This window comes from Sciurus vulgaris (assembly GCF_902686455.1).
Source record: "Sciurus vulgaris genome assembly, chromosome: X".
In the NCBI taxonomy this organism is placed as follows: domain Eukaryota; kingdom Metazoa; phylum Chordata; class Mammalia; order Rodentia; family Sciuridae; genus Sciurus; species Sciurus vulgaris.
In genome coordinates this window covers 3,066,084-3,079,165 of record NC_136471.1, presented here as the reverse complement: position 1 = coordinate 3,079,165, position 13,082 = coordinate 3,066,084, and the positions used below count along the sequence as shown (strand labels likewise).

The 13,082-nt window shown below is 34.0% G+C and overlaps 1 protein-coding gene across 4 annotated transcripts in view; it reads right to left on the bottom strand.

Annotated features, from left to right (window-relative positions):
* GABRA3 (gamma-aminobutyric acid type A receptor subunit alpha3) overlaps nt 1–13,082 on the bottom strand; it is a 273,077-nt gene that overhangs the window by 169,398 nt on the left and 90,597 nt on the right. For 2 of the 4 annotated variants that reach the window (XM_079124687.1, XM_079124686.1), the window contains exon 2: nt 3,124–3,163. The exons of the other annotated variants lie outside the window; for them this stretch is intronic. The gene's annotated coding sequence lies outside the window, so the exon portion shown is untranslated. The remainder of the gene's footprint in view (nt 1–3,123; nt 3,164–13,082) is intronic. 4 annotated transcript variants of the gene reach the window in all.

Below are 13,082 nucleotides of genomic sequence, written 5' to 3'. Positions count from 1 at the left end.
AAAAAATATGCTGCTGTAACAGATATCCTTGGCAAGTTAGCAATATCCACAAGATAGGACTCTGTACCTGATATATGTACAGAGAAATGGGATACATGATCAGATATTAGCATTAAATAAATATACATCTATGGTATATGCTCAGACAACCATCAACAAATGCAAAGATATACTTTAGGCAAATAAATACTTAAATCATTTATTATAACAAACTTGGTGATGTTTCAAATGATCATAGTGCATAAACTGAAAACTGTGATAGTCACAGTGCCTTCAAACACAAACAAGTATCCATACAGTTGGAGATAGTTATTGTATATGCTTAAACAATCATGATTCATGTGCAGAGTATTGGATATATTTATCCATATGTGACATAGTTTAGGAGCAGATAGCCCTGCAGTGAGAGTAGACCACAATGATGCAGAAACAGAAGATCATGGTCCATGAGTAGGCAGACACAGTCAAACATGTTTCACAGGAGCAGAGAGGCAAGATAGAAATAAAAGTGAGGTAGCAATGACTATGGTGAGTAAATAATTATCTATAATGTTTAGATACACAACTATAGTGCAAATGTCCATGGAACAGTAAAGGAACATCCTGTAATTACATGAATATTCACACAACTATGATATTGATGAAAAACTAAACCCTAATACTTCTTTTGAACTCACTGTGAATAAACTTAAGCACGCCACCAATGTAAACAACTGTGGTATAGGTTTATGTAAGTACAGTACTTGGAAAAACACCAAGATCATATAAGCTTACAACCAACTGTGGCACAGCAGATTGGCCATGAAACAGAATGAGACAAACCTTATGCAGTTTCAGATGATCATGGTGTTTGAATGGATTATTCATGATATGTGAACACATAACCATGACACATATTCAGGACACCATAATATATGTTTGCATAGCCAAATTAGCAAATGGTTACCGTACTTATTCACCCTACTTGAGAGCTAATAGAGGGGACAAAGAACAAAGAATGAGAGAAAAATATCCATAAAGCTAATAAATTGAAAATTAACACCTCCATCTCAGAATTCATCTCTTCTACCTCCATCTCTTCTAGAATCCATATCTGTACCTGTTCTCCAGGAGAGAGCTCATAACTTAAGCCTATCCCTTAATTCATGGGTTAGACCTAGTCTCAGATATTCATCTCCATGCACATATAGTATCTCTGAGCCTCTTGCAGTCTTTCCCACCTCAATTAATAGTAATTCCACTCCTCCACTTGCTCAGGGTAAAGCTTTGATGTCAATCTTGACTCCTCTGTTACTCTTACACCCTACATACAATCTATCAGTAAGCTCCACTGATATTCCATTCAAAAGGAAACATATCCAGGACACAAACACTGCTCGTCACCTCCTCTGATACCATCTGGCTAGTTACTTCTTTTCAAGATCATAGTAAAAGATTTCTAACTTATCTTGTTGTCTCTGCCCTTATTCCCCTATATTCTATTCTCCAAATAGCAGTCAAAGTGCACTTTTAAGTTGTTATATCAGATCATGTCTCTTCAATTTCTCAAAATCCTCCAATTCCTTCCCATTTCAAAAGCTTCACTATGATCTACAAGGGCCTAGAAGAACTAATCCCCAAATAGCTAGCTAACTTTATCCCCTACCACCCTCTTCTCAAGCACTCCATTTTAGCCACTGTGGTCTCCTTGCTCCTCATTGAATATGCAAGGCATTTGCACTTGCTGAACTTTACCTAGAATTTTCTTCCATCTAACTTCCAGATCATTTATTCCCCCTCTTCCTTCAGGTTTTATTTCACATAACACCTTTGTATTGAGACCCTCTCTAGCCACTCTTTGTAAAATTTCCCTAATAATTTTTACACAGTTGCTCTCTCTTTTTTTCTCCATTTGCACTTATAACATACATTTTATGTATTTTTGTTATTGTCTATTCCCTAATAAAATATAAGCTAAATGGGGACAAGGATTTTTGCTTGTTTTATTCAGATATATGCAGTTGTCCCTCAGTATCTGTGTGGAATTGATTCTAAGACATGTTTACACACACCAATTTTTGCAGATGCTCAAGTCCCTTTTTATAAAATGATGAAATATTCATATGGAATCTATGTATATCCTCCAGTATACTTTAAATCATCTCTAGATTACATGTAATACCTAACACAATGTAAATGTTATGCAAATAGTTGTTATAATACATTGTTTAGGGAATGACATATAATCTATAGAGACATAATTTCTTTGAATATTTCCAATCTATGATTGGCTGAATCTGTAGATACAGTACTTGCATAGAAGAGTGCTTAACAAATAATGGGTACTTTAAAAATAGAAAATGAATGTTATTGTGGCAAAGACATAACCCTAAACTAAGTAAAATGGTATAAAGGATTAGGTATAGGATGAACTTTGGAAGCTGCCAGACTAAGAGTGTATAAGAAACTACCAGTTGTTTTAGGCTTTAAAAACATCCTTCTTCAAGGAAAACTGGGGATAATAACTTAGGGACTATAAAAATTAAATAAGATAACATATATCAAATGCCCAGCCAAAGACCTGCTATAGGGATGAGTCTTGTGTTATATCCTGTCCAAGTAAAAATTCATGTTATTATGAATATTTGAGCACTTGCTGTGCACAAGGCACAGATATAGCCAATTCTTCTGTTGAATATATATTATGAGAATTAAATATTTTATAGATCATAATTTTGTGTCAACTTGTCTAATTTCAAATTTCATTGTGGTATGTTAAGGATTGAAATACTTGGGATGCCTTTGTGCAAGGAAAGTTCTGCAGATATTGCCTCATATCTACAGTGAGCCTCAGCTCTACCCTAATCCACTCAAGCATTCCTAAGGTCATATCCTAAGTTTTGTTGATAAAAATCCATGATCTCAAATGACTCTCTGATCACACCTTTCCAAATCATTTTATGGAGTACCTTCATACTATCAATTCTTCTGTCCCCTGCCTCCAAGATCTCTGATCCTTTGAATACAACCTTTGAACTACACATTATCACCTTTGTGTTCTCATTTCCTTTCTTATCCTGCTTGAATTACACACAGAGACCATAACCATAATTAAATTCAGTATAATCATTCTACAGTACGTACCTTCAACACACTTGCTTCTCTCTTACTCTGCTGTGGCTACCTGGGAAAACATAAATCCTTGTTAAATCCAGCTCTTTACCTGAAAACAAGCAGTTGAATACAGCTAGAAGAAAATGCATAAGTATGCTTGAATGCCCTCTCTAGGTTTCAACATACTTCTAATGTACCAGGATTTTTCTTATTTGCTAAACCAATTTACTCTCCCACTCCCTGATACAATAATTTTCAGTTTCTTTTCTTTCCTTAAGCCTCCAATATTTCTTCTACCAGACTGTCAACAAAAGACTTTGCTTATTTTATCAAGAAAAACAAAAGCAATCAGAAGACAATGCCTCCATCTACATAATATCAATTATATGAACCTACCTGAATCTCAGTCATATATTCTACCTTCCCTCTATTATCAAAGGTCTCTATGCTCCTGTTTAACGCTATCCCTCCCACATGTGCCCTGGATCCTATTTCCTGGTCCATGCTGAAGGATATTATTCCTGTGATTGTCTTATCTCTCCCACACTTGTCAGTATTGCTCTCTACTGGCTCATTCCCTGCAGTATAAAAACAATGTAATTTCATCCATTGTCAAAAAGAAAAAAAGTGCTCCCTTGACATGACATTGCCGTCCAACTCTTTCTCACTTTCTTGGCTTCGTTTCAGTATTTTTCTATTTCAGCCTCCTCCCCAATAATTCTCTAATACCATCCACACCAATAAAGTATTTTCACCTATAACTCCACTGAAATTACTTTCTACTAATTCATTCAAAACTTATGGAATAATATACACCAGACACCATCCTAAGTGCTGGAAATATAGCAGTGACCAAAACAAGCAAAAAAGGGAATCAACAAAGAAAGAGAAGAACAGATCTAAGATTTATCTCTTATATTTCAAATTCACCTATTGTCCTATCCACATACATACCTTTATTTTTGTTTTATATTCTACATCCAAATTATCAGTTCCTTCTGTTGACTTGAGAACCTATCCAGACTCTATTTCGCCTGTCCTTTATTGCTCCCAAGGTGGTCAATATAACTTCCCAACCTTATTACTGCAATAAATGCCTACAATGGTTTGAATATGAGTTGTTCCCACCAAAATTCATGTTGAGGCTTGGTTCCCAGTGGGACAGTGGTAGGAGATGGGCCCTACTGGGAGATGTTTGGATTATGAGGTATGTGGCCCCCAAAGATTAAAGCCTTTCTCTTTGAGTGAGTTTTCACTCTCACATGGCTGGTTTAGTTATAACAGCAAGTCATTATAAAGCAAGTTCACCCTTAATGTTCTCCCCTTTCTGCACATGACTTCTACTTTCTACTATGAGCTTAAGCAGCACGAGGCCTTTATCAGAAGCTGAGCAAATATTGATGCCTGACTGTTGGACTTCCCAGTCTCTAGAACCATGAGCCACGATAAGCTTCTTTCTTCATGAGTTACTCATCCTCAGATGTTCTGTTTTAGCAACAGAAAACAGACTGAGACAATGGCCTAACCTGCATCTGTGCTTACACTTTTGCCCTCTTATATTCCATTCTCTGCACAGGAACCAAAATGAGATTTTTGAAAATGTAAGTCAGATTATATTATCACTTTTCCCATTTTTCCCAGTGGATTTTCATTGGATACAAAGTACCTGATATGATCTTAAGAATCTACTGATTTGACTACTGACTACTTCTCAAACCTGTCTTTCTACTCTTCCTTTCCTCAATTCATTCCAAGCCATAATTGTATCCTGATGTTCCTTGTAAACACCCAAAGTTCCAGGTTTACGGACATCACACTTGCTCCTCCTTCTTGAATAAGTGTTCTTTCTCCATATATCAGATTGACTCACATCTTCATTATCTTCAGGATGCTGTTCCCACATCACCAATTCAAATATATCTTCCCTGATCACCTTTATTTAAAACTGTACTCTCCTCCCCTTTCTTTCCTACTCCCATTATTCAGTTTCATTATACTTATAGGATTTATCACTACCTAAAATTACATTGTACATTTATTTGTTCATGGTCTACTTGTCTCATTAGATACATGTTTCATTAGCACAGGAACTCTGTCTCCCAGAGGTCACAGAGCAGTGCCAGGCACATGGTAGCTACCCAGTAAGAACATTTGCTGCAGACAAAGAGCAAATGCTTTTCTGAGTTCATGCCTATGCAACCTGGTATCCTTTCCTTCTCAGAGATCTATTCTCAAGAGTATCATTCCCTTTTAAATCTTTCCTCCATGCCTATTCAATTCTTCATTTTGTGGAAAACCAAATGCTTCTATGCCTTCAACCTCAAGGTCAAGAAAACTTGACCTATTCTTTGCCTTAAACAAATTTGGCTTTATGTCAAAGACACTTCTTCACACAGTGAAATTCCATATCATGTTCAATCACAATACTGTGATACTAATTAGAATAAGTTATACTCCATGTATACATAATATGTCAAAATACATTCTACTCTCATGTATATCTAAAAAGAACAAACAAAAAGACACTTCTTCATCATCTTTATTCTGAAGTATGGGATATGCAACCGAGACACTGGATCAGAATTATCTCCTTAATGCCATTTGAAAACCATTTCTCCTTTATTTCTGTAAATACACTCTTCCTCATCTGAGATAGTGCCACCTACCTGTGTCACACTCTCCCCTCATTAATCTTATATCAACATTCTTGTAGCTTCCCCACATTCATTCAAAAACCGTGATTAGCTCACATTTTTCATTTAATTCCAGGGTGATCAAAAGAGATAAACCACTGAGAGCAGACAATAACAGTTACTTTCTAGCTATGATTGTCTATACTTTCTTTACTAATCAGTTATGTCATAGGAATGTAGTGTCTCCCAAAAGTACATTTGTGGGACAATGAAAGAGGGTTAAGAGGTGAAATGCTTGGGTTATGAGAGACTTACCTTAATCAGCGAATTAATCACCTGATGGGATTAACTTAGGTAGCTGAAGGTGTGTACATTGTGGCTGGAGGAGGTGGGTCACTGGGATTTGCCTTTGGGATACATATCTTAACTCTGGTGAGCAGAGCACTCTCTGCTTCCTGATCATCATGTCCTGAGCTGCTGCCCTCCACCACACTCTGCTACTTCAATGTTCTGCTTCACCTCAAGCCCCAAGGAATGGAGTCTACCATCTATAAACTTAGACCTCTGAAATCATGAGATCCCCAATAAACTTTTCCTTCATCTAAAAATATTCTTGTCAGGTCTTTTGGTCACAGTGCCAAAAATCTGACTAAAACAATCAAGGTTCTTGAACTAGTGATTTAAAATTGTTTAATTCACCATATTCACCTTCTATTCATTCTTTCATCAACTGCATTTTGCCTTCTTCCCTGATCATTACACTAAAACTGCTATATGAGTGATCACCAATAATGGAGGTACTAAAAATATAACCTATGCTTTAGAGAATCCACTAGGTTAAACTTCTTTTCTTTTTTTTCCTTTTTTATGTTTTTATTAGTTCATTATATTCATACATTACAGTGGGATTAATTTTGCCATAATCACACATGCTGGGAATACAATTTGCTCCACTTTAGTTCCCAGTACTTTCTCTTTTCCTTTCTTCTTCCCTCCCCTTTTTCCCCTTCTTTTACTATATTGGTCTTCTTTATATTTATTTATAGGTTTTTTTTTAAATTTGTGTTTTACGGATATGCATGAAGGTGAAACTCACTGTGGTATATTCATGTATGTACAGGGCATAATTTGGTCAATTTCATTCCACTGTTCTTCCCTTTACCATTTACTTGTTCCTGCCCCTCAATCTCCTCCATTAACTCCACTGATATCCCTTCTATTTCTATTGGATTACACTCCTTTTTTTCCCTTATTTTGTTCTAGTTTCTGCATAAGAGGGAAAATGTCCAATTACAAAATATAATGATTGTAAATATCTATGCTCCAAATGTTGGTGAACCTATATATGAAACAAATCCTTCTTGATATGAAGAATCAAATACAGCACAATGCAAAAATACTGGATCATTCTAAAACACCTCTCTCACTATTAGAAAGGTTATCCAGACACAAACTAAGTAAAGCCTCTTCAGAACTAAAAAATAATATTAATCAAATTAACTTAATCAACATCTATAGACTTTCATTCATTGAAAACTGAACTCACTTTCTTCTCAGCAGCACATGAACCTTTGTCTAAAATAGATCATATTTTAAGGCACAAAGTAAATCTTAGCAAATACAAAAGAAAATGGAGATAACTCCTTGCATCCTATCGGATCACAATGGAATGAAATTAGAAATCAACAAGATCAAAAACAGAAACCATTTTTAATACCTGGAGATTAAATAATACACTTTTGAATGAGGAATGGATTATTTGTTTTGATAGCATTGACCAGAAAGACCTTCACTGAAATTCTTTGAATCCCATGAATTCTTGGAATTCCTAGTAATATTACACTTATGTTCACATCTGCTCTGATTCCTTTTGTGGATTTCTATGAGATACTTCTAAATTTGAGTCTCCCTTATTTGGAATTAATATGATGCAAAAGAGTTAGCATCCACATATCAGAGAGAACATTCACCCCTTGATTTTCTCAGTCTGGCTTATTTCACTCAGCATGATATTCTCCAGTTCCATCCATTTACCAACAAATGCCATAATTTCATTCTTCTTTATGGCTGAGTAAAACCCCATTGTGTATATACACCACATAAAATGAGTTGCACTCCATGTATATCAAAAAACACCCTACTGTCATGTATATTTAAAGCAATAAATAAAAAATTATAAAAAGCAAAGTATAAGTATAAAAATATAATGCAAAAGATATCTCTTCTCAATTTTTCATTAAAAGGGACAGATAACAACAGAAAACAGTGGGTAGAGAGAGATTTGATTATCAAGAGTAATGGAAAAAAGACAAAACTCCAATGTCTAAAAGGTAATTTTTATATACATCACTACTAAGGATGGATTAAGATAAGCAAGGTTGGGGCTGTGGCTCAATGGGAGAGCACTTGCCTGGCACATGTGAGGCACTGGGTTCGATCATCAGCACCACATATGAATAAATAAATAAAATAAACTTATTGTGTCCATCTACCACTATAAAAAAGAGATAAACATTGTTGAACTTGATATATTCCATGCTCTAAAACAGAGTATAAAAACCCAAAGACTATTAGAAAAAACCAATGTCACAATAAATATCATAACTGAGAAAACCACAGGCTGGACTAGTCAAAAATGCATGTGATCTTTCTCTGATATAATACATTTTGTAGTATACTGTTCTTTGAAGCACATATGGTTATAATTGCTACTTATACATTCCCACTATTCCACTACACAAAAAAATACAGAGTGAAAAAAATAAGCATAAAGTAAAGCCTAAAATTTTCCAGTGGTGAGTGATATGACAAAACACATGGTTTCATTCAGCTTGGATGACCCATGTGCCATAATTTCAGGTTAGCAATATATTAAAAGTAAGTCTGTATCTCTTCTCATAGGAGACTGTAGGAAAACTGCCTTAATTTGAATGACATATAGAGAAATAAGGACAAAAAGACAGACAGAGGGATGCCCTCAAAACATTTCAAACCAGAAAAAGACCTCTCTCTAATGTCTGTAACCCAAATTCACATTATTTGGTCCAAGAAATCTCAAGTCATGAAGTTAGCCTAAAGTAGTTGTAAACCGTGTGCCAGTTGACCTGCCCAAAAAAACACAAATCACCTCTGGAAGATGGCATCTTCACATTTAGTGTTGGGGAACTCCACAAATAACTTTTCAGAGATATTGATTGGTCCTCAAAGATAACCAAACACAAGGGATCTAGATACTATAAGAGAGAAATAACTGGAGAAGAAACCAAATCCCATATAAGATACTGAATTTTCATATGAAGGGTATAAATGGTTGATGACATTACAGAAAAACTTAAATTTTTTGCAAAGACCAAGATATTATAAACAATACACTAGGAAACTTAAAGGTACCAAATACAACTTCTAGAAATAAAAAAAGTTTTGGATAGTATATGTATTACTTGACCTACAATAAATATAAATATAAATAGAAACATATTCTATATCATCTATACTAGATAAGGATAAAAACTTAATTAATTAAAAAACTATCAAAATAAGAACCAATGTAATTCTGCATCATGAAAAACCAGAAGAATGAAAAGTTACGTTCTGTATATGTATAATATGTTAAAGTACATTCTACTGTCATGTATAACTAATAAGAAAAAATTAAAATAAAATAAAAATAAGGAATACACAAAAGAAAATAAACATAAGCAGGAGAAAAACAAAGAATTAAAAGAAAATAATAGTTTCAAGCTCAGATAAATCAGCAAATATTATATGTAAATGAATTAAAGGCTTAGTTCATCATAAACAAATTCAGCAATGTAGCAGGGTATAAAATTAACACCCATAAATCAACTGCATTGCTATACACCAATGATGAATCAGCTGAAAAACACATCAGGAAAACTATTCCATTCAGAATAACCTCAAAAAAATAAATACTTGGGAATCAATCTAACAAAAGAGGTGAAAGCCCTCTACAATGAGAACTACAGAACACTAAAGAAAGAAATTAAAGAAAACCTTAGAGGATGGAAAGATCTACCATGTTCTTGGATAGGCAGAATTAATATTGTCAAAATGACCATACTACCAAAGGCACTATACAGATTTGATGCAATTCCAATTAAAATCCCAATGATGTTCTTCATAGAAAAAAGTCATGAAATTCATTTGGAAAAATAAGAGTCCCAGAATAGCTAAAGCAATTCTCAGCAGGAGGCATCACAATGCCAGACCTTAAATTATACTACAAAATAATCATAACAAAAATGGCATGGTATTTGCACCAAAACACATGTGAAGACCAACGGTCCACAGAGACAAACCAACTGAAATACAATTTTCTCATACTGTACAAAGGTACCAAAAATATGCATTAGAGAAAAAATAGCCTCTTCAACAAATGGTGCTGGGAAAACTGGAAGTCCATATGCAACAGAATGAAAATACACCCCTATCTCTCACTGTGCACAAACTCAACTCAAAATGGATCAATGACTTAGGCACTAGAACAATGACTTAGGCCTAACAGAAGAAAAAGTAGGCCCAAATCTTCATCATGTCAACTTAGGAACTGAATTCCTCAACAAGACTGCTAAAGCACAAGAAGTAAAATCAAAATCAGTAAATGGCATGGTATCAAACTAAACAGCTTCCTCACAGCAAATGAAACAATCAAGAATGTGAAGAGTGAACCTACAGAATGAGAGAAATTCTTTGCCACCTGCACCTTAGACAGAGCATTCATATCCAGGATATACAAAGAGCTCAAAAAACTTAACACCAAAAAAACCAAATAACCCAACCAATAAATGGGCAAAGGAACTGAACAGGTACTTCATAGAAGAAATACAAACAGTTAACAAATACATGAAAAAATATTCAATATTTCTATCAATTAGAGAAATGAAATTAAAACTACACTGAGATTTCTTCTCACTCCAGTCAGAATGGCAATTATTAAGAATGCAAGTAACAATAAATGTTGGTGAAGATGTGAGGAAAAAGGTACATTCACACATTGCTGGTGGGACTGAAAATTGGTGTAACCACTTTGGAAAGTAATATGGAGATTCCTTAGAAAACTTGGAATGAAACCACAATTTGATCCAGTTATCCCACTCCTCAGTTTATACCCAAAGGATTTAAAATCAGCATACTATAGTGATGCAGCTACATCAATGTTTATAGTAGTTCAACTCAACAATAGCCAAGGTATTGAACCAATGTAGATGCCCTTCAACAGATGAATGGATAAATAAAATAACACACAATGGAATATTACTCAGCCATAAAAAAGAATGAAATTATGGCATTTGCCAGTAAATGGATGGTACTGGAGAATATCATGCTAAGTGAAACAAGGCAATCCCAGAGAATGAAAGGACAAATGTTCTCTCTGATATATGGATGCTAAATCTTTTGCATCATATTGATTCAAAACAACCTTGAATCCAATGAATTCAAGGTTAGTTGAGTATTAGAATCTCAGTTAACATTACTGATCCACATGAACATAATTAAGGAGAAAAATGTTATGATCTTATCAATATAAGTAAGAACAAAAGGAAATTTCCTTGAACTGATGAAGGGTGTCTACAAAACAACACACAGAAAACACATATCTAAAGGAGAAATCATTAAAATTGTTCTTCTGAGATCAGAAACATGATGAAACTCCTACTGTCTGTTGAAAGTCCCAAGTAGACATGTAAAATAAGAGATAAGTCTTGAAAAAGAAGAAATAAAATTTGTATTATCTGTATATGAAATGAACATATATACAGAAAATCCTAAATAACCAACGGGTAAATCATTACAATTTGTAAGATCATTTGTCCAGATAAGCAGGTAAAATAAATAATATTCAGAAACCAATAATGCTGTAAATATAAACTATATTCATGAAAGCATAAAATTTGACATAAATATAACAAATGATATGTAAAATCTCTGTAGGAGAAAAGTATAGAACTTCATTTAGAGAGATAATAAAGACCTAAATAAATGAAGAGATAAAACTTTAAACAATATTTTAATGATATCAATAGTACTAAATTTAATTTATTTTTTGATTGATAAGACTGGACAAGTTTTCTGAAATGTATATGTAAATGCAAAGGGCCAAGAATAGCCTCTAGAAGTCTCAAAGAATAAGGTGAAATAATGTCCACTATCAAGAGATATTTTTCAGTTTCTCATTTGTTAATATTATTTTAATTGATAAATCATAACTATGCACATTTATTGAGTTCAGTGTGATATTTTGATATATGCTTAACATGTACAATGATTAGATTAAACTAATGTATCCGTCACCTTGCTTACCTATCAATTTCTATGGTGAAACGTTTAAAATTCATTCAGTTCCTTTAAAATATACAAAATATTGTTATTGACTAGAGTCACCCTAATGTGTAATAGATCTCAAAATTTATTCCTTCTGTTCATTTTAAGTTTTGTATCCATCTATCAACAATTCTCCAATGTCTCTCTTTCCCCTACCACATCCTCTGGTAACTATCATTCTATTCTCTACTTTTATGAGTTGAACATTTTTAGACATCACTTATACATATAAGTGAGATCATGCAGTATTTATATTTCTGCTCCTGGCTTATTTCACATTAGCATAATATCCTCCAGGTTCATCCATGTTGTCACCGATGACAGGATTTCCTTCTTTCTAAAGGCTAACTAGTATTCCATTATGTATATTTATCATATTTTTTATCAATTTATTCCTTGTTGGACACTTTCATATCTCAGCTATTATGAATAATGCTGGAACAAACATGGCAGTGCAGATATTCCTTTGACATTGATTTCAGTTCAGTTGATACATGCTCAAAAGTGGGATACATATGATAGTTCTATTTTTAGCTTTTTAAGGAACCTCCATAATGTTTTCCATAATGGCTATGCTCATTTACATTCCCAACAGCAATATGCAAGAGTTGCCATTTCTCTCCAGTCTTGCTAATGCATCCTATCTTTTGTATTTTTTATAAAAGCTGATCTAATAGGTGTGAGATGATACATTATTGTGGTCTTAATTTGCATGTCCCTGATAGTGGTGTCAAGCATTTCTTCATAATTTTTGTCTGTTTGTAGGTCTTCTTTTGAGAAATGTCACTTGAGGTCCTTTGGTCATTTTTATGTTGGATCATACACATTTATTGATCGACAAAAAGTTTAAAGTCTCATAACATCAAATTATGATATGCAGTAACAGGAATCTCCTAAACTACTGGCAGTATTATAAAATGTGCAACCTCTTTAGAGGACAGTTTGGCATTAGATCATAAAGTCAATAAACAAATAAATGATTTACTACTTCCCCTGCTAGACATAAACGTTCAA